The sequence below is a fragment of the Plecotus auritus genome, assembly GCF_963455305.1.
Source record: "Plecotus auritus genome assembly, chromosome: 4".
NCBI lineage: Eukaryota > Metazoa > Chordata > Mammalia > Chiroptera > Vespertilionidae > Plecotus > Plecotus auritus.
This window is the reverse complement of record NC_137775.1, coordinates 129937003-129959769: the sequence shown is the minus strand read 5'-3', so window position 1 is coordinate 129959769 and position 22767 is coordinate 129937003.

Genomic DNA, 22767 nt, shown 5'->3' with positions numbered 1-22767 from the left:
CCCACAGACTAGAACAACTTAATCCTCAAAAATGTTGGCAAAAATAATGCTGCCACATACAACTGAGAGCTCCCACAACTCCTATCCAAAGGCTCCTAGTCCTAGCCTCTGTTTGCCCACCTAGACACACATCTTGTTACTTCTTAATAGTAAGAATTTAACTTAGTGATTGAGATCACTGGTTTTTGAGTAAGACAGAATTAGGTTTTAATTTCATGTATTAGCTGGGTGACTTTGATTAAGATACTCAACCTTTCTGAACTGGAACAAGAAAAAAAAATGAGTACTTTCCTTGGAGGATTTGTGGAAGAATTCAGTGAGAAACTGAACGTAAAGTGCTTGTTAGAGTGCCTTGTGTCTCTAAAGGAGGAACACATGAGGGCAAAGTGGTAAAGAATTATAAATTTATTAGGTCACCTGGAAACCAGATGGGCTGAGCCCCAGTATGGTACCAGCCCCCAGGGATGGGGAATCAGAGATTTTAAAGGATTCAAGGCGGGCTTTTTTGGGCAGGGAATTCTCTGGTTGGGGCTGGGTCCTGGGCAAGTCAGGAGAGGAAAGTTACTACTTGTCCTAGCAAATGGAATGTGATCTAAGTGAAAGGGAATGTTGGTTGTGAAATGATCTGAAGGTCAGTTTCCCAGGGGAGGGGATATCCATTTCATTATTTGATCAGACCTAACACGTTGGACTTAGTGAATACTCAATAAATGTTAGAGATCAAGGCCAAGATCATCCATACCCTCGTAGTCCCAATTACTAAGTACAGATGTGAAAATTGGACAGTGAAGAAGGCTGATAGAGGAGGGGAAATGGATTCATTTGAAATATGGGCTGGAGAAGAGCTCTGGGAAAATGCTGGGCCACCAACAAGATCAACCAGTGGGTCCTAGAGCACATTTAACCTGAAACATTGCTGGAGGCAAAAATGACAAAACTGAAGCTGTCCTATTGTGGGCACATCATGAGAAGGCATGGTTCTTTAGGAAAGACAATAATGTGGGAAAACAGAAGGCAGCAGGGAAAGAGAAAGACCATATCTGAGATGAACTGACTTTATTAAAGAAGCCACAGGCATGAGTCTACAGGAGCTGAGCAGGGCTCTCAAGGACATGACGCTGTGGACATCATTTATTCATAGAGTAGCCAGGAGTCAGAGACAACTCAATGACAGAACACATACACGCTTTCAATTTGAAAAAAAAAAAAAGCAGGAAATATATTGTATATTTTTGTATACATTATAATGTATATCTTATAAAAGCTAATGTGTTTAAATATATACTATAATGTGTATATTATAAAAATGTAGTATATATCTATATATATAAAAGCCTAATATGCTAATTGTCCCTCTGACTGTTTGACCGTTGGACCAGTTGCTGTGATGTGCACTGACCACCAGGGGGCAGACGCTCCAACCAGTAGGTTAGCTTGCTGTTGGGCTCTGGCTGATCGGGACTGGGTGAGACGGGCTGGACATGCCCTAGAGCCCTCCCAAGGTCCCTCCCTGGCCCCGGTGGGGTCCCTCGGCCTGGCCTGTACCCTCTCGCAATCTGGGACCCTTTGGGGGATGTCGGAGAGCCAGTTTTGGCCCAATCCCTGCAGGGCCTCTAGTTTTTAAAATAAAATAATATAACAACCATGTGCCCACCACGAAGAATGAACAATTGTTAACACTTCATCAATTTTCAGATATTTTAAAATTAAAAAATAATGCATTTTAGATAAGCAGATGTAAGTCCCTAGTGCTAAATGTGATGATTATAATTATTATTTTTTTTCCATGCAGAAATGTAATAATCATGTCATATATTTTTTCCATTCCTGCTTTCTTCCATTCCAGCCCTTCTTGAACAAATGCTGGCTTAGGTGTTCTAGGAATACTTGTTGAATTAAATTGAACTGGTAGTTTATTCACTGATTTAAATCTGTAGATTTAAAATCTGATTTAAAGAGGATAAGAGGTTTCTTGACTGTCAGAGCCAGGAAAAATCTGCAGTGTTTCTAGATCACGTATAAAAGATTTTATTACGTTTATCAACTCTGGGACAAAGCTGGAGATAAGTCCTCTCCCTGGAAGACCTCAGAGAAACAACACAATTTAAAAAGCATCAAATGGGGGATGGGACCCACAGGCACTTCACCCAGAAAGCCTTTGAAAGCAGCATCCCGCCGACTAATCGGAGTTAGAAAGGCTTCCAGCAGGGGAGTGGTGATTAAGAAGATGGTCATTTCAAGGCAGTCTCTTTTTGTGAACCAAATCAGGAAGCAGCGGGATTCTGGGTGCTGGGTGGTGCCACGCTGGGAGGCAGCACTACACAGAACCAGCGCCAGAGTCGCAGTCAGAAGTGCTGGCCTAAGTCTAGCTGCCACAGACTCGCTTGTGCCTTCCTTGGCCTCCTTGGGCTCAGGCACCTCATCTTCCTAATGAATTGGTCAGAACATTTGAGCTCTCGGGTTCCTGTAAATTCTAATGTGATATTCTGAGTCCAGTGTGTTTCTGAACCATCTGCCTTCGTCATAGTTTGAAGTTGTATTTGTTATCCATATCCATGTAATAAGATACCCCAAAACGTAAAGGCTGAAAGCAACATTTATTGTCTCCATGTCTGAGTGTCAGGAGTCCCAGCACAACTTATGTGGGTATCTCCTTAGGGACTCTCACAAGGCTATAGTGAAAGTGTTAGGGACTGGTGGCAGGTCTCAGGCCCTTGCTACCTGGTGGCACAGCAAGCATCTATAAGGCTGCTTGAAACCTGACAGGTGACTATCCTCAGAGGGAGAAGGATGGGGTTGGGGAGAGGAAGGGAGGGAGGAGGAAGACAAGGAGGAGGACGAAGAAGAAGAGAAGGAGGAAGAGGAGCAGAAGGAAGGAAGGTGGCGAGGGAGTACCCAAGATGGAAGCTACATTCCTTTTTCTAAAATAATCTCAGCATTGAAATCCTTTTATTTCTGCCCTATTCTCATTAGAAGTGAGGGAATAAGTCCAGTCCACCTCGATAGGAGGTGAGTAACAAAGACATGAAAACCAGGAGGTGGGGATCATCAGGGCCATATAATGGATGTCTACCAGGAAAGTAGAAATGGAGACACAGGACCAGGAGGAATTTACCTGGTGGGGCCAGTGATGAGTACACAGGTAGGTTGACCAACTCATCCCAATTTGCTTAAGATTTTCTAGATTTTTCCCTGAAAGTCCAGCATCTCAGGAAACCCCTCAGTTCCTGTCACATGGGGACGGTTGGTCAACCTATGGATGTTCTGACCATTGCTAATTCCCCTTTCCAGGGTGTGTTCTGTCAGTGTGGAAGCTGCGCTCTACCACAGTAGCTCTATGCAGACAGAGCCAATGATGCCCGTGGGACAGTGTAATGAAATGGGCCATGCGTGACTTGCCGTAATGAGAAACATGTTCCTCCTTTGGCAGCTTGTGCCTTCCCTGGGAAGACCTTCTTGCTGAATGGCATACAGTTTATTGTGTCATGCCGGGCATTGTTGCTAATGCCACTTTGGCTGGCATCAAGGCTGGGGGATATTGGCATATCATCCTGCAGCAAGGGCACCATGCCATCATGACAGATGGATTCGTGTGCTGGCATTTTGTGGAATCAACAGGTCCATCAAGTATGAAAGTGACAGCTAGAAAGTGATTTCAGAAAGTCAGAACTCAGAGTGAACCCTAGGAGATCTAGGGGTATTGCGAAGGCAGTGCTAAGAGCTGAAATGTTTGAGGTGAATGTTCTGAAAATGAAACGAAGTAGACCAATTTACTTTGAAAGGCTCTGCAAAAGAAGTTGGCATCAAAGAAAATTCCACCCACCCTTGTTTTTTGAGCTCTCAAGTGACAATAAATACCCAGATGGGAGAGCATCTCCTTCCCACCATCACCACAATGAATTGGAGCAAACCAGAGCAAGAAAAAGAGGAAAAACAAGATCTTCCACGTCTAATTGGACTTTCAATTATCCCCTCTGCTTTTGCCTATTTATGCCTGCATGGCTGAATTGGGTGTCAAGTTAATAGAAAAACCCTTTGTTGAAATCTCCTTTAAGAAACATCTTTGCTAAAAATAATAAAAAATATAGCATGCGTTATTACAATTTTTTTTAAATCAGAAAGTCATCCTCATTGTACTAGAATGTAAGCCAATTTACCCTTGTGACTTATTCCCTGCGTTTTCCTTAAAAACCTTTGGAAATATACTCTCAGTAAAGATAAATAATGCCAGGAATAGAAAAGGGATGGTTTTGAGTTTCAATGCAATGCTTTTCTGAGCAATGAGGAAAACGGGGACAAAGGGTTAAAAAGGCAGGCACTGCACTAGACTGACATGCATATGCTAATCCTTCCGGAGGCCAAGATATTTGGAGCTTGTATCCTGGTACAGACAGAAGCCACTAGAAATTCTAAACTTGGAAGGAAATTTCACAGGATCTCAGATGATGCAATTTCACAGGTCTGTTAACTGTTCTCTCTAATGCTTGCTCATCTATAATCCCACCTGGCCAGCAGAGTAGGGAAGGTGTTATGAACCCCACTTTATCCATGAAAAAGGGGTGAAGGGACTTCTGCCACTTATCCAGACTCCCAGCCAGTGTCTATCCCTGGATCCAGAAGCCCTCACTGGAACCTGGCCCTAACCAGAGCTGAACCACATGGCATTCAGTGCCTAAGTTCCCCCTAGCTCAGCACTTAACCCCCTTTACATAATGTGTCAAAGGAAAAGAATGTCATTTTCAACCTCCCTCTCTTCCAAGGAAGATGGATGCCAAAGAATTTCTTTGTGAGGCTGCAAATAGAAGACACCAGAGAAGCACTAAGTTGTTCCATGGAATAATGGAGCGAGGGACAGGGCGATGCTGAGCTCCAAACAGCTGGAGAGCCAGCAGCAGAGGGAAGGCCGGCCACTGTGTGCCGAGAGAAAATTAGAGGCATCTTTATGAACTGTATTCCTCTGCTCTGTCTTATCACAGTCTGTCAAAGTCTATGCAACTTGCCAGTGCTTTTGGAGTTTGAGTTATTTTAGATGGGTTTGTGTGCTTGTTTGTTATGCCATAAGGGGAGAAGGGGAGGATGCAGTGAAGTGCTGATGCGACCTCCAGGGGGCAGCACTGAGAGTGAGATGGGATGCTGCCCACACTGGAAGTAAACCTCAGTCTCCCTGGAAGCTCAGGGCTTGAGCCCTTAAATGATGCAGCAGAGTCACAGAAGAGCTCAGGAACTAAGAGCATTCCCTTCCTGATCTCAGGGAGTCATTTGGTGAAGAAGACCCTTGGCTATTGCAGCTCAGGAGCGGGATTAGAGGGCAGCGTTCTGACAGTGTGTCATTGGGAGCAGCATGATGGGGAGCAGCAGAATAGCGTAGGGAGACTGTCCAGTGCGCTTCCAATAGGCTAATTTTTCCTACTTTCTCCATTCCTTTTCCTAACGATATGTTAGCTGCATAAAGGGAAATGATGAAACCTTACCCCTACCCATTTAATTATTAGTTTGGTCACCTCGGGCCCAGATTCTCCCTAACTCACACTTTCATCACCAAAGCTTGAAAACACCAGGTGGCATTAACCTTTACTTTAAAATCAAGCAAGTCAAACACATCAGTGCCAGAAGCTTGAAATAAGAATTTTTGCACCAGTGTCTCAACTGAGAAAATAACCTGTTGTAGTTGCTGGCAATTAATCAATTTAGTTCATCTGAGATTCAGGGGTACCTGTTTTCCAGAGGCTGGTGGCCACTCCCTTTATCCTGAGGAGACAGTCAGTTCTCTTCCAGTCATCCATCCCAGCAAGATCTGGAAGGGGTGATGTCCAGGAAAGAGAATGTGTGTTCAGCGTTGGAGACTCATACCACTAGCCCTCTCCCCACGGCCCAGTGCTAGCTCTCAGAAGCAGAGAAAAAATGAGCTCCCAAACACCAGTAGAACATCTGTGTCTCCTGCAGCAAAACCCTGTACTCATTCCCTCTGCTTTTTGACTCATTGCGGAATCTCATTATGAACTCATTTCATCTCTCCAGGGAGTAAGCTGATGGAAGACACTGCTAAAATTGTATTTCAGTGTCTTGAACCTATTTAAAGGAGATTGCCGGGAGGTTATTATCACTTTTGTCATTAAAAATGGAAACAATGATAACAATAATAATATTTTTATTGTGCACTCAGACCACAAATATATATTGGATAAGTATTATGTCTACCTAGCACTCTATCAGACACCAATGGAGTGTCAAAGCAGTTGGTACCTTGCCCCAGTCTCAAGAAATTCACAACATAGTTGGAAGATAAGATGCACTTTTAAATGTGTTTTGTTGTTGTTGTTATTATTGTTAATCCTTACCTGAGGATATTTTCCCATTGATTTTTAGAGAGAATGGAAAGGAGGGGGAGAGACACACAGAGAAATATCGATGTGAGAGAGACATCAATTGGTTGCCTCCTGCATGCGCCACCTGCCAGGGCCGAGGATTGAGCCTGAAACCAAGGTACATGCTCTTGAACAGAATCAAACCCAGGACCTTTCAGTCCATAGGCCAATGCCCTATTCACTGAGCCAAACCAGCTAGCGTTTTAAATGTTTTTAGTAGAGTTGGCCTGTACAGTTATGAGATTCATCCCAGAGACACAGAAGACCAGGATCCTAGCTTGGACTCTACCATAGGCCTCAGTGTCCTTATGGATAGTGATGGGTTTATTCTGTTTGTATATACTCACCAAATAAATATTGAGCATGTATGTATCAAGCATCATAGTGGGAGTATAGAAATAAATCTACATTTTAGTGGGAACAGCAGCTATGTCACTTGATAATTACAATGTCCCATGCAAGGTAATATAACAGAAATCCATTCTTTCAATCTCTAGTGTATTCATTTAGCACCTACTATGTGCCATGTTCTCTTATGTGCATGGGATACATCAGGGATACAGATATGCTCTACTGTCATGAAGTTTTTATTCTAGCAGGGAGGAAACAGAAAATAAATAATAAGTTGTATATTGGAAAGTGGTATGAGGAAGGTAAAGTAAAAGCAGGGTAGATGGGATTAGGAGTGAGGAGAGAATGGGGCGAGGAGAACTGAGAACGTGACTTTTGAGCAAAGATTTGAAGGAAGTGAGGGAGCTGATTATCAAATAGCTTGGGAAGAGAGTTCAGCCAGTGCAAGTTGAGGGATGGTGAGGAGGTGAGCATGGCTGCATCCGGTGAGCAAAGGACGGATGAGCAGATGCAGGCAGACTGTGTGGGGCGCGGACTGTGTCAGTTCCTGTGGGACCCTGGAAGAATGGCTGCCTATCAACCCTGCAAGATGGAAGGCTCCAGGAGGGTTGAGAGTAGAGGATGATATTCTCTAACTTTGGAGCAAATGAGAGCAGTCCTAACACTTCCACAACCCCATGGAGCTTGAACTGTAGCCAACAGGCAGGGAACATTGGCAGCACTGGAGCAGCAGTTCACTGCTGAGTTTGGAGGGAACCTGGCAGCTATGCAGGGAATGGGCTGAAGCATGAAGCCCAGAGGGATAAAAATAAGCCTCCTTTTCCCCAGAGCTTTATTGAAATATTAGAGGCCTGGTGCACGAATTTGTGCACAGGTGGGGTCCCTCGGCCTGGCTGGTGATCAGGGCCAATCAGGTTGTCTCACCCAGTCCAAGGGCAGGGACCACAGGAGGTTGGCTGTGGGAGTGCACTGACCACCAGGGGGCAGCTCCTGCATTGAGCGTCTGCCCCCTGGTGGTCAGTGCATGTCATAGCAACCAACTGGTGCTTCAGTGGTTTGATCACTCTGTTGCTTTGGCTTTTATATCCTATCTAATAAAAGAGTAATATGCAAATTAACCCAATTAATCACTCTGCTACACCCACAAGCCACGCCCACAAGCCAATCAGGAGTGAGTATGCAAATTAACCCAACCAAGATGGCTGCAGCCACGGAGAGAGAGCAGGAGGGAGGCTTGGGTTTCTCCAGCGATGGAGGAAGCCAAGCTTTCCGCACACCCTGGCTGGCCCAGGCCTGCACTCCAGGCTACAAAGTTTCAATTATAGAAGATACATAAATCCCAACAGAAATGGCTGCTGCCACGGAGCAAGCAGAAGGCTTGGCTCCACTCCAGGCTACAAAGTTTCAATTGTAGAAGATAAATCCCAGATTCCAGGGCCTCTGCTGGGGTCGCCGGGGGGCATGGCTGGCCTGCAAACCACCACAGGCCCCTCGCCCAGGCCGCACCACACCCCAAGGGAACCCCCACCCTGATCCGGGATACCCTTCAGGGCAAACCAGCCAGCCCCCACCTGTGCACCAGGCCTCTATCTTATCTAATAAAAGAGTAATATGCAGATTGACCATCACTCCAACACACAAGATGGCTGCCCCCATGTGGTCAAAGATCCTGCCCCCATGTGGACACAAGATGGCCACCACAAGATGCCAGCAGGGGAGGGCAGTTGGGAGGGACAGGCCTGCAAAGGAGGGCAGTTGTGGGCGATCAGGCCAGCAGGGGAGGGCAGTTGGGAGGGACCAGGCCTTCAAGGGAGGGCAGTTGTGGGGTACCAGGCCTGCAGGGGAAGGCAGTTAGGGGTGACCAGGCCTGCAGGAGAAGGCAGTTAGGGGTGACCAGGCCTGCAGGGGAAGGCAGTTAGGGGCAAACAGGCTGGCAGGGGAGCAGTTAGGCATCAATCAGGATGGCAGGGGAGTGGTTAGGGGGTGATCAGGCTGGCAGGCAGAAGCAGTTAGGGGCAATCAGGAAGGCAGGCAGGAGAGCAGTTGGGAGCCAGCAGTCCTGAATTGTGAGAAGGATGTCCAACTGCCCGTTTAGGCCAGATCCCACCAGGATCGGGCCTAAACAGGCGGTTGGACATCCCTGGAGGGTCCCAGACTGGAGAGGGTGCAGGCTGGGCTGAGGGACACCCCCCCCCCTTGCACGAATTTCGTCCACCGGGCCTCTAATATATAGATAATTGACACATAATACTGGGTAAACTTTAAGGTATGCAACGTGTTGATTTTATATATTACAAAGTGATTACCACTATAATTTCATTAACGCCTCCATCACATCACATAATAACCGTGTTTTGTGGTGAGAACATTTAAGACCTACTCTCTTAGCAGCTTTCAAGTATATAATCCAGTATGATTATCTATAATCACCATGCTGTACATTAGATCCCCAGACCTCATTCATCTTATAGCTTGAGGTTTGCACCCTTTGACCAACATCTCCCCATTTACTCCACATCCTGGGCTCTGGTAACCATCACCTTACACTTTGTTTAAAATAAGCCTTTTTTATTTTTTTATTTTATATTTTTATTGATTTCAGAGAGGAATGGAGAGGAAGAGAAAGATAGAAACATCAATGATGAGAGAGTATCATTGATTAGCTGCCACCTGCACGCCCCACTCTGGAGATCAAGCAACCCAGGCATGTGCCCCGACCAGGAATGGAATCTGTGACCTCCTGGTTCATAGGTTGATGCCCCACCACTGAGCCACGCTGGCTGGGAAGAAGACTTTTTTTCTAGTAATACTCCAGGGGAGAAGCAAGGCAGGCTGAAAGTAAGGTGGTATTAGATGAAGAGGAAAAACCAAAGCAACATGTTTTAAGGCAACTGAATAAAAAAGACTCTATGGCCAGTTGTATTTAGAGAGTGGTGGGGAGGATGGCCACCAGGTTTCAGGCTTGGGCAACTGGATGGATGGTGGCATCCGTCTCTGAGAGAAAGCATCCGCAGTTCAGGCTCCAGTAGGAGACCTGTTCAGGTTCAGGTCTGTTGAACATGAGGCCCTTGAGAGGGAGATGTTTGGTAGGTACCATGGTAGACATTACCGTGCTGGTCAGGCTTGCGGAAGCCTGCATGTCACAGCCCAGGGCCGCTGGGCACGACACGTGGTTTGTTCTGACGCATGAGTTGGGAATGAACGTGCTGTGTGCCATTTCTGGCTGAAGCACTTTTCTTTCGTGCAGACCCTGAAGTCTTAGCTCCCCTTGCCCACAGAAAGTAAGGCAGGGTACATGTCCCCAATAGTGCCCCTACCAGATGCTGGAGTCTCTGTCACGTGTGTTCCTGTGATGGGCTGAATTATGTCCCCCAACCCCTGACTCATATGCGGAAGCCCTAAGTCTTAGTACTTTGGAATGTGACTGTATTTGGGAAGAGAAAGAAAAAGAACTTTTTCAGAAGATCATGGAGGATGTGCTCCATAAGAAGAGGGTAGTAACTGTAAAAAGGGGAAACATGGACTCAAGGAAAAAGGAGGACAAACTCGAGGAACCAGTAAAGGGCATTCCCAGGGGGAAAATTCACAGAGTTTGGAGCAGAAAGACAGAGCGCTTCTGGAGGTAACCTCTAGAGAGAAAATGAAACTGGTACACGTGTGCATGTGAGGATGTGATGTGTGGGCAGATGGCCTACACAAAAATCCAACTGGGTCATGATCAACCACTAAGCTCAATAATAAACAATATGTGCATATTCATTCAACACTTCTTCATTGGATACCTACTATGTGCCAGCCACTGTAGTTGCAGTAGTGAGTAAAATAGACCAACTGCTTGCTTTTATGGACCTGATTCTAGTGTGTGTAGGGAAGGTGAGTTAACAAAACATTCTTTTCACCACATGTTATGATGTGCCATATAAATGATGGTGTGTCATGCTTAATTGACAACATTTTTTTCTTAGCAGTATATAAAATAATAATATGTTTTATAATTGATGACATCTTAAATTTGATGAAATATGGGTATAGATCATAATAGTCACAATAATATAAAAATGACTACTGATTTAACTAAAAGTTTGATATACTATGATAATATGCCATGGGAGAGTGAAAGCAGAGGTGGTACAAATAAGCTAAATTCTCCTCTATCATTGTGGGAGGTCAATAAATAATGTTTAAAATGTAAATAACAGGATAAGCATATTATTTAAAACATTCAGGTAATTATTAAGGGCATTAAAATAATCCAGAATGATTGACTCTCTGTGACTGGGGTGGAAAAGGGTTAGGCAATGGACTACTATTGACCAGTTGAAACCTTTTTATACATTTTTACTTTTAACCATGTAATATATATCTTTGATTAAAATGTAAACTAATTGTTAAAGAAACTACTGTGTGTCTTAGGGTTATGTTCCCTAAAAGCAGAGGCTGAGACAGGGATTAGGTACCTGGGACTTACTGAGTTCTTCAGAAAAACATTGTAAGGAGGCAAGAGCAGCAGGTTGAGGAAGAAAAACAGCTGAGCAAAGAAGTGGTCTTAGCTAAAGTCTAGCCTTGGCCAATCCATGGAGAGCTCTGGGTGGTAGATTGTTCTGCCGAGTTGGCCCACCTGGAGCATCAGCTAGCCAGTGGCTGATCTTTGGAAAGGATCATTGTTAACCAAGAGCATAAGTCATCAGCCTAGCACTATGGCATGATGCTGTAAATCTCAAGAATAAATGTGTCATCTGTCGTAGGCAGGCCTCTTTGAATTGCAAGTGACAGAAAGCCACCGCCAATTAACCTAGAAGAAAACAAGGCAGGGAGGAGGTTTTATTGACTCATTAATAATCAGACTTGGCTGCATGCAGGGCTCATGCAATGCACCAAGGCTCCATGCATCTCTCTCTCTCAGATATGCTCACTTGTTATGACGATAATGATGACATCCCGCAGCCCAAGAATCGCTTCCTGCTGGCCTAGCAATCCCATTGTAGAGAGAAGGTTGCCTGTAGCTCTGGCAGACAAGTAGCAGGGAGGCTGCTCATGGGCTCCCTCCTCTGTTGGTCGTATGCCTCTCCTTGAACCGAGCACTCTGGGCCTGGGTGGGGAGAGGGGAAGGGGTAGGGAGTACTCTGATTGTGGTGAAGGGTGGGAACAACTCTATCCCAGCCCATGTAAAGGGTTTTCCGTGGAAAAGAGGGCTACTCCCAGAAGGAGAAAGGGAGGCAAAAAACCAAAGCAGTCCACAGCCACCCATTTTCCTGATTCTTCTCAGTCGCCTGTGACCAGACCCCTAATGATCAGAGTGGCAGAGATTTCATCCTTCACTTTATTCACTCTAGGAGTAATACACCTTTAACTGCCATCGTTAAGAAGCCCAGGGACTGAAGGGAAGCAATACTTGGGACTTCGCTCAGTTAATCTCAATGTTCTTTTTATGCCAAGGAAATCTAGGGAGATTTTAGAGCAGTGGGCTTGCGGAAACTCAAACTAGAAGTAAAAATTTTACCCAGTGGTGAGACAGTAAGTTCTGCAGCTCTGAGGTCTTGAGTCAAGGTGTGATGACCTTTCCAGTCTTCAAGGTGTGAGCTCTGCCAACCTAGTTACTCACCTGAGCTGACGGAGCCCGGGGGACAATGAAAGGTCCTGTTGGGAGACTTTGGGCAATTACAGTTTCACTAAGCAGGCCTTGTACCTTTTCTCTCCTTCAGCACTAAAACTACGTTTTAATGAAATAGAGGGTGACATTTCAGAAAAGCAAACACATAATTCACTTCTTCCACAATGCAGTTTATTTTCTCCCACTCACATGAGTATTTCTCAGCTCAGAATCCCTAAGCTGCTTTTAGCAAAGGAACACTCTCCCTTGCATCAAAATTAGATTCTGATTTAAACACCAACTGGTCTAAAATCTTGCACCTCCAAACCTATCTCTATCTCAAATCTGGACCTTGTGGGGCCAGGAAAAAAGTAAAAATTGGATCTTAATGGAGTCATTATGTGCACTGGGGAAATAGTCAATATTGCAGAGCAAAATAACAGGGTGTGTCAAATGCTACTTGGTGACAGTTTCTAGCATAGGGAGGCAGGAGGCCACCATGGGAATTTTAATCATTGGAACAGCAGTGTGGGCCTCAGATCACGGGCATCAGAATCACCCGGGATGCTTTTTAAAAATTATAGAAGCCTGGGACCCCACCCCAAACCTTTTGTGAATCACAGTTTCAGGGGATGGGACCAGGAAATTACACATTTAAGAAGTACCCAGTTGGCCCTGCAGGTGTGGCTCAGTGGTTGAGTGTTGACCTATGAGGGGGATCACGGTTCAATTCCTGGTCAGGGCACATGCCTGGATTGCAGGCCAATCCCCAGTGGGGGGCATGCAGGAGACAGCCAAATGATAATTCTCTCTCATCATTGATTTTTCTATCTCTCTCTCCCTCTCCTTTCCTCTCTGAAATCAATAGAAATATATATTTTTTAAAAAAGTGCCCAGGTGATCCTGGTGTATATTAATGCTTACACTATCACCCAAACAGCCAGCCACTAGAGGTAGAAATCTGTCTTTGGCATCTAACAGAACCTGACACGTAGTAGGCTCTTAAATTTTAAGGCTACTTTGAGAGCTCTACCTTTGTAAGAACAAAGAAATTAGCAATGCACTGGCAATGTTATTCTCCCTAGATCACTCTGTAGAACGAGGGCAAGAAATGCTTAGCACGAGATTAGTATTTTTAAAGAGAATGTACTATTTGATCAAGAAACCCTACCTTGAGTTTCAAAGGAGAAAAGAAATGAAAGGATCAGGGAGATCTGAACACGGGTTTCTTTGAAAGTATATTTAAAGTATCACTTGAGTATTCAAACTTTCTGCCAGCCAGCATCACAGGGCTTTGTATGTGACCATGTTAAAGCTATTGTGAATAGCTCTGTCTCAGAGCGGTGCCAAATCAGGGACGTTCACAGTGAAAATATTACCTGCTCAGCAGGGTTACCCCACCAAGTTCCTGCAGGCTGAGCTCCCAGCTGTCAGGCCACAGGCCAGAGACAGGGAGAGACAGGGAGGGCAGCTCCCTCCCTTCCCTACACTGGCTGTTCTAGAGGAAAGTGTATTTTTCTTGCATTTCATGGCGTTTTATAACTTCTAATTCAGCCTCAGCACGCTTTTGCAGTCTGAATTCTCTTTGGGTAAATTCCAGCTAGCACGAAAAGAGTTTCTGGTCAACTTTTAACTTCTGATTCCATTAGTTCTGTCCGATGTTGGGAATTTGGCTTTTGCACATGGAACAGTTTTCACTCTTGGTCCCAATGACTTGACCTATATATGGAGTGGGCTCAGTTCATTTTATGAGAAAACATTCTGGCATAAGAGGGAGCTCTGTGCATGTTAATGTTAATGGGAATAAATAAACAAGCAACAAAGTGACTTGCCTTTATTTAGCAAATTAAGTTTATGACTATGATGTGTTATCCTTTGGTGCCATATTTTGTCCACAAGTTTAACAGTATCCACAAGTTCAAGCTCCATTCTACTACAGGTGACCAGTGGCTCCTAACCCTGGCCAGCTGTCTCCCAAAATCAAGCCCATGACCACCAGAGAAGCCTCATGGGTAACTATCAATAACTCCATGGAAAATTATCCCCATTTTTGGAGAAACAACTGAGGGTACATACCTACTGATGATGGTATAGTTTAAAAGTTTTGTTCTCTAAAAAAGGAAAAACTTTATCTTCATGTTCTAATGAAAGAAATATCATTTGGACATCGCACTTTCTTAGAAATCTTAGGAGGCTGCCTGGTGCTGCTTAGATTTGATATTTGTCAGTAATCTCAGGGTCACCTGAGCTGAAAGTGTCCCCACCTGCCCAGCATGAGAAAAGGGAGTGACCTCCCTCACTCTCCCTTCCCCCACATCCAGATCCGGGCCAGGGCTAGGCAGGGCCTGTCCTCTCCTCTCTTCACCTCAAAGTCAAAAAGTAAGTTGTTTACCGACTTACTAGTGGGTTGGTTTGTTTTAGACTTTTAGAAATTATAAAATATTCTTTTCAAGTAATAGTAAAGTATGTACAGGAAAAATCTAAAGTCCCCCGTTCATTACCTTGTCCCATTCTCCTCCTCAAAAACAACCAAATTAATAAGTTTGCTGTTCTAGACATGTACTTCTGTTTCTTTCTACATTTATAGTATACTAGTACACATCAAGTGTTTTATTTGTGTCAGTGCTTTTTACAAGGTTCCTTGAGTTTAGGAAAGCACTGGTATTTTCCAATTCTTTTTAGACTTATGATGACAGATATAAACAATAATTGAAAATTGATTTATAAAAACTGATAACTCTAAGTGCAAATTCCAGAGAACTTTCTAGAGAGGTTGCTGGGTTGTCAGTGACCAAAAGCTTAATATGTGACACATAGAAGCATTTACATTGTTATAATAATTCTTTTTAAAAAATTAGGAGAATCTTTGTAGAATTCTTCATAAACCACAAAAAATATTTTGACTATTCTTGGTAAAGAAGAACAAGTACATGAAAAGATGGTATATTGTCATTAACATTATGTAATAGTTGCGGAAAGAGGTGACAAGACAACCTGGGACCCTTCAGTCCGCAGGCCGACGCTCTCTCTATCCACTGAGCCAAACCGGTCAGGGCCAACATATTTATTTTGATCCCATTTTTTGGGAGAAGAGTATTTTTATATATGTCTCTAAGATATACACCAAAACATGACTTTTCACTTCATTCTTTATATTTTTTGAACTATCTAAATAGTTTACAGTGACCACACTGCTTTCTCATTGTGTGGTCTGGGGAAGTATAAGGTGCCCTCAGGTGCCTGGAATCTTCCTCTAGCCCAGAGTTTGGGTGGAGTCTCACACTTTCAGCAGGATTGCTCTGAAGTCCCAACTCTTGTTTTTTTGGACTCTGCTGCTACACTCAAGGCTTACACTCACCTCTGCCTCCAGCTCTGCTGTCCCCCCACCCACACCTGGTCTTTATCTGCCCCTCATCAGTCTGGAGCCAAATCCCAACATCCTCACTACTTCCCATGGCCCCTTGGCTTAGACCAGGTGTGTAATAGGTTGGGGGGGAGGACCTTTCTGCAACTGTGAAGTTCATGGGGAGGGGTCACAGGGTAGGACATGGCTTTTTTCCCTCTCTGACTACACTTTCTCCAAACAGGTCCCAACCTATCCCTCTCCCCTTTCTTCTTCCTTCTCCATTGGTAGCAAAAGATCTGTCCTTATCTTAGAAAAGGCATGTCTTCATCCTTCTCTGAAACTTTGACATCAGCCAGTGTTCATGCCCGTGGAACTTGCCTACATGAAGTGATAAAAATTTTTCCAACAAAGGGTTTTTTTCTTCTGGAAATACATTTTCTACCAGCAGCTAAGATAATATATTTGTACTCATTTTGTTAAATAGATAGCAACCTCCAAATTCTACTTTAGAATCGAATGATTAGATAATAATTTCAAATTTTTGCCCCGCCAAGAACTTTGTTTTGTTCAGAACTCCTGGTGTAATAGCCACTTGTTTACCCATATTTATCCCAAGTCACCCTCTAGTAATATTCTAGTGGTTATTGAAGAGTGATCTATGTGAGACGATCTGGGGTGGATAGAAGGAGTCCCTGTGGACCTGGTAAGCGAATGTCCCGTGATCTGGGAAGCTGACCCATCTGCAAAACACATTCCTGAGATATTGCCACCTGGCAAGAAACATTCTGGGGTGTGGTATGCCTGGTCCTGGCTCAGTAACAGGTGTCAAGAGGGCTTCTAAGCAAGCCAGTTTGGCCAAGGTGAGTCAGTAATCAAACTCCAAGGCTGCCATCATGTGCAATATGAAGAGATGGTCATACTGGGGTAACAGGGCTAAACTGCAGAGAAGTCTTCAGTTTAGAGCAGAGATGGGTCAAAACAAAGCAGGGAAGCTCAGTTCCTGGGCATCAAGCAGAGACCAGGGCTAGTAGGGAGACGGAGTTAGTAGGCAGCATAAGTTGTTAGAAGTGAGGAGGGTGAAAGGGTGCAGGGGCCCAGCTCTTTAGACAAGCCGTGCAGGGAGGCATCCTTAGGAATCAAGGCTTGGGACTGGCCTGGAGGAGACTGACACAGTGAGGGAGGGGTCTAGTTGCATTTCCAGGCTCCTGGATTCCAGATCTGGAAGAGTAATGGTTCCAGTTTCTATGGGGGTTGCAACAATATTGCCCTATAACTTTATGGTTTGAAGCGAGACAACATTCATCTTGCTCACACATCTGTGATTTGGGCAGGGCTCCACAGTGTTGGCTCATCCGTGCTTCACTCAGCAGAAGTGGGGATTGTGTCTCCTTCACTCACATGTCCGGTGGTGATGCTAGCTGGGAGCGCGGGGGCCTGAGCTGGGACTATCAGCTGGAACAAGTGTCCTCTCTCTGCAGCCTAGGCTTCCTCGCAGCACAGTGGCTGGGTTCCGTGGGTTGGCATCCTGTGAAAGAGAGATCCAAGCAGAGGCTATATTGCTTTCGATGACCTAGCCTCAGAAGTCATGTGGTGTCTCTTTGGCTGTGTTCTATTCATTGAGGTTGTCACAAAGTCCCAACCAGGCTCAAGGGATGGGGAAATAGACCCCACTTCTTCATAGAGTGTGGCGATGCTCTGGAAAAGAGCTTGTGGGATGAAACATCAGAAATATTGCTGTGGCCATTTTTGGAAAATTCAGTCTGCCATAGTCATAACGTAAAATCAGGGTTGTGGCAGTTGACACACTTTCCCTCCTGGTCTGAGGGGCTCCAGTGCCTGGAGCCCACTTCAGCCTGGGAGGGGGTGGTCACAGGGGTGTGGGGGTGTGTGGCAGAGGTGAGAACTGGGTATCAGCACCTCATCCTTGTTCCGAAGGCAGGAATAGGCAGAGCAGAAGAAATGAAATGAAAGAGGGGGAAGCTGACAAGAATGCTTCCTTCTGCTGTTCACAGCTACATTAACCATTTAACATTCTGATAGGAGAAGGTGTCATTTCTCGCAGGGGTTTTGTTTATAATCGAATGCCTCTCTCAGAGCACACAGGCAACAGACTCATGCAGATGTTACCAATACGCGATTGATAAGGTTCATCACAGCTCGAGATTGACTATACATTCCTAATGTGTGTAGGTAAGACACATCTCTACTTCACAGCAGACAAAGAGAGGCGAACACAATGATCCATGAAAGAAAGAAACAGACACGCTGTCCAAGTGAAATGAGCCTTTATATGTCACCCGCCTCACCGTGTGTTTTTGTAGCTGTACCTGCAGACTTCCAGATCGCTGCCTGAGGTTTACTGATGGTTTCTTTCAGGGATCATTAAAAGTGATTTGTGGCCTGCAAGGCTTGCATTTTCCATGCTCAGGATTCAGTTTACAGCATGTAACCTGGGAAGTGGTGTCTGGAGGACTTCTCCTCCATCCCGGGAACCTTCCCCTCCTGGAAGTCAGAGGGCTTCCACAGCCCATTGGTGGTTGATGATGCAGGGCTTGAGGAAATGGTTCTCGGGACTCAGGTGAGGGTGGGGAGCACGCCTTGGGAGCACAGGGCTTCGAGCAGCCTACATTTGGGGCTCTAAAGAATGGAACTAATGAGAGAACTGACTCAGGTGACGAGGCTGCGCAAGAAACCTTCTGCCTCTTTTCCCCCATTGCTTGCAGAAGCTTGCTCCCCAGTGTCCCTCCTGGCCCCTTCTTTCTTCTTAGAAGACAGTTCCATGTACAAGTGAATAGCACCTTTGGACTTTGCGGATGTGGACACGAAGTAAGTTACTGTGGATGAACCTACGCACATCAAGCATCAAGGTGCTCGCTCTCTCAACACCACCCTTTCCAGGGCCGGCTCTTCATCCTGGGTTCACACATCAGCTTGCCCATCCTCAGAGAGGAGGCCCTCCCAGGACTCCTCTAAAGGCAGGGCCTGAAAGTCCTCCTGCCCAATTATTTTCTCTTTCTCCCCTCACCCCACAATTTTTGTTGTTAATCCTCATCCAATAATATTTTTTCCATTGATTTTTAAGGAGAGTGGAGGGAGAGAGTGTGGGGAGAAGGGGAGAGAGAGAGAGAGAGAGAGAGAGAGAGAGAGAGAGAGAGAGAGAGAGAGGGAGAGAAGAGGAAGAAGAAGAAGAAGAAGAAGAAGAAGAAGAAGAAGAAGAAGAAGAAGAGAGACATGAGAGATATGTCGATTGTTACCCTCTCCCCACCGCCCAACACACACATCCCTATTGGGGATCGAACTCCCACTCGGGGTATGTGCCCTTGATCAGGAATTGAACCTTAGATCTTTCATTGCATGGGGTGACCCTCTAACTAATGAGAGAACTGACTCAGTGAGCTACACTGGCCAGGGCTCACCCCACAATTTTAATCATCAAAGATGCTTTGCATAGCACTTGATTAATCCTGGGAGTGGCACTGGTCCTTATGTTTGTGTGTCCACGACTTTATACTGGTTAACAGGAGTCAATCTCATTGCCCTGTGTGGTTCAGTCTCTGGTCAGGTCTCAGAGAAAGTCCAGGGATAAAAATGTAAAGCAGATCCAATCCATACCGGTGTGATGGTCAGCTTTCTGTGTCAACTTGGCTAGGCTAGGGTGTCCAGCTATTCAAGCACACACCAACCGAGGTGTCCTTGTGCAGGCATCTTGCAGAGGTGGCTAACATCTAAATCTCCTTGATCATGTGGGTGGGCCTCACCCAATCAGTTGAAAGGCCATAACTGTAAAACTGAGGTTTTCCTGAAGACGAAGAATTTCTGCCTGAAGATTTATAGCATCAGCTTCTGCCCCAGAGTTTCCAGCTTGATAACCTGTCCTGCAGATTTCAGACTCACCAGTCCCCAGGTAAGCCACTCCCTAGAAATATCTGTACTATTTCTGTTTCCCAGGAAAACCCTGACTGATTTAAGTGGCATCTACTGAAAGACAATAAATAAAATGGAGTCACTTCATAGTCCAGAGAATCATTTGTTGAATTTCCCATCTCTGTGTCCTTCTATTCTCTAGTCCCTAGTATCCTCATGGTCTGTAGCTAATCCCAGTACCTTCTCATTCACATCTGTACTACCTATATATATATCCATGACATAACTCAACCCTGCTGTCCGTGAGGCTCTCCTCCTCTCTTTCCAACTCCGCCTCTCCCTCTGCTGCTGGTCTCCCTTGGAGTCAACCGGGCCCTTCCAGCACAGAGCACCCATTCTCAGGCCTCTGCCTCCACTGGATGACCCTCTCTGGCCAGGGGTGGAGATGAAGAAAAAGGAAAAGGGGGACTTCTGAGTGAAAAGCCAAGCATGTATCCTATTGGACAAGAGCAAGGGAAAAAAAGACATATAAACACATATTTTAGTCTTTTTCTTTTTCTATTAAGCTTTTCCAAACTACCTTTAATTAATTAATTTATTTTTTTTTTCCCTCACATGAGGACCTTTTTTCCATTGATTTTTTGGAGACAGTGGAAGGGAGAGGGAGAGATAGAGAGAGAAACACCTATGTGAGAGAGACACATTGATTAGTTGCCTGCCATGTGCCCCCGACCAGGGCTGGGAGCCTGCAACTGAGGTATGTGCCCTTGGCTGGAATCGAACCCAGGACCCTTCAGTCCGCAGGCTGACGCTCTATCCACTGAGCCAAACTGGCTAGGGCAAACTACTTTTTAATATAAATAATTAAAAATTTTCCTGAAATCTTTATAACAATTTGTAAGGCTATTTTATATTACCCTTATCACGTCAAATAGGTAGGTATTATTACCTTTTAGAGATTTAAAAACGCAAGAATTAGAGAAACTAACCATTGTATCCAAGGCTCCACCTCAGGTCCCACATTACTAATACAAAGCTGAGGCTAGTAACTAAGATTTCTGCCTCCATGGCATTACGCCAGCTCTTGATGAAAGAGAATTACTCGGTTCACATTATTAATCATTTAAAGAACACACATCCAAGTCTAGGGACTCCAGGTGGGCTGAATGAGACACAATCCCCACCTTCAGGGTCAAGGAAGGAGAGTGGGTGCTATTCCAGAGGTGCAACCCCTCTGGCTTCTCACCTCCATCAGGAGAGAGACAGTCATGCAGGGGTCTTCGGTGGGTGTGGTCTCCTGCCTACCTCTCCGCCTTCCTCATGGGGCATGGTTGGCACAGCTTGCCCAGATGTTGACTTATAGCTCTGCAATGCAGGTCGGGAAGCAGGGGTAGGGGGTGATAGCATTTCTACAGAAGCATGCACAGGTGATACTGTGGTCAGGAGCATTGTTCTGTGGGTCCCGAGGGATGAGGAACCAACCTGGGAAGGAAAAAGTCCATTTCTTCTACAGAAGAGTAACCTCAGGGCGGCTGGGGAGGAAGACTTCAGAACTCCCTGGAACAACGTGGTCTCACCCCACCTGAACTATTGCCGGTCCTGTATGTCCTCTGAATTGTCATATAATCATTAAAATGATCATTGAAAGCAGAAAAGATGATTTTCAAGATAAATAAGGAGAAGGGATAAAAAGAAGAATTATATAAGAAGATAATGGTTGGAAGAGAAACTTTAAAAGACTCAAATTAGATAGCAGCAATTATAAAAATTTGAGAACAAATTTGAAAATTAACAATTAAAAAGAAATATAAAATGATTTAAAGTAAAAAATCATAATAGAATAAAACGAAATCGCAATTAATGTTAAAGTAAATTATAATTAAACTTACACTTTTTAAAGATTTTATGAATTATAATTACTTACACTTTATAAAGGTTATAATTAAAGATAAATAGTATTAAGTTAAAAACTACAGTTAAAATAATATTTTAGAAATGATGAGCATACCAATAGAAAAATGGACAAAGAACATGAATTCACATTATGACAAATCCAAATAATAATATGTATGTGCAAAAATGTTCAATCTCTCAAGTAGTAAAATAAATGCAAGTTAAAACTATGCATGCCCGGCTGGTGTGGCTCAATGGTTGAGTCTCAACCTGTGAACCAAGAGTCTCAACTGTGAACCACAGTTCAGTTCCTGGTCAGGGCACATGCCTGGGTTGCAAGTTCAATCTCCAGTAAGGGGCATGCAGGAGGCAGCTGATCAATGATTCTCATTACTGATGTTTCTATCTCTCTGAAATCAATACAAATATTAAAAAAACAACAACTATGCGCTATTGATTTTTACTTACCAAGTTGGTAACAGTTTGAAAAATAATGATATTCAGTATAGTCAGAGTACAGGAAACAACCTATAGGTGTTTCACATTCTACAGGTGGAACTGTAAATTTTTTTGGCATATAGGGGTTAGTAAGACACATGAGACACTTGAAAATAAACATACTTTTTATTTTTTTAAATTGTTGTAAAATACATATAGCATAAACTTTAACATCACAACCCTTTTTTATTTTTATTTATTTTATTTTTTATATATATTTTTATTGATTTCAGAGAGGAAGGAAGAGGGAGAGAGAGATAGAAACATCAATGATGAGAGAGAATCATTGATCAGCTGCCTCCTGCAAGCCACCCACTGGGGATCGAGCCCACAACCCAGGCATGTGCCCTTGACCAGAATCGAACCTGGGACCCTTCAGTACGCAGGTCAACGCTCTATCCACTGAGCACCGGCCAGAGCTCACAACCCTTTTTTAAGTGTACAGTTCAGTGGCCTTACTTAAGTACAGTCATCTCACTGTGCAATCACCACCACCATTTATCTCCAGAGCTGTTCCATCTGGCAAACCAAACTTTATACCCATTAAACAATATCTCCCCATTCCCTTGGTCCCCAGTCCCTGGTAACCCCTATTCCACGTTCTGTCTCTATGGATTTGACTACTCTATTATCTCATATAAGTGGAATCATACAGTATTTGTCTTTTAAATACATACTCTTTTGCTCAGTAATTTAATTGCTAGGACTTTATCCCCGGAAGATAATCATAAATATACACAACAAATTATCTACAAAAATCTTCAGCAAAACATTGTTAGTTGTGTTTTAAAACTGAGGGAAAAAAAATCTAATTGCCCAATAGTGGGAAATTTGATAAAGATTTATTATATGAAGGAATA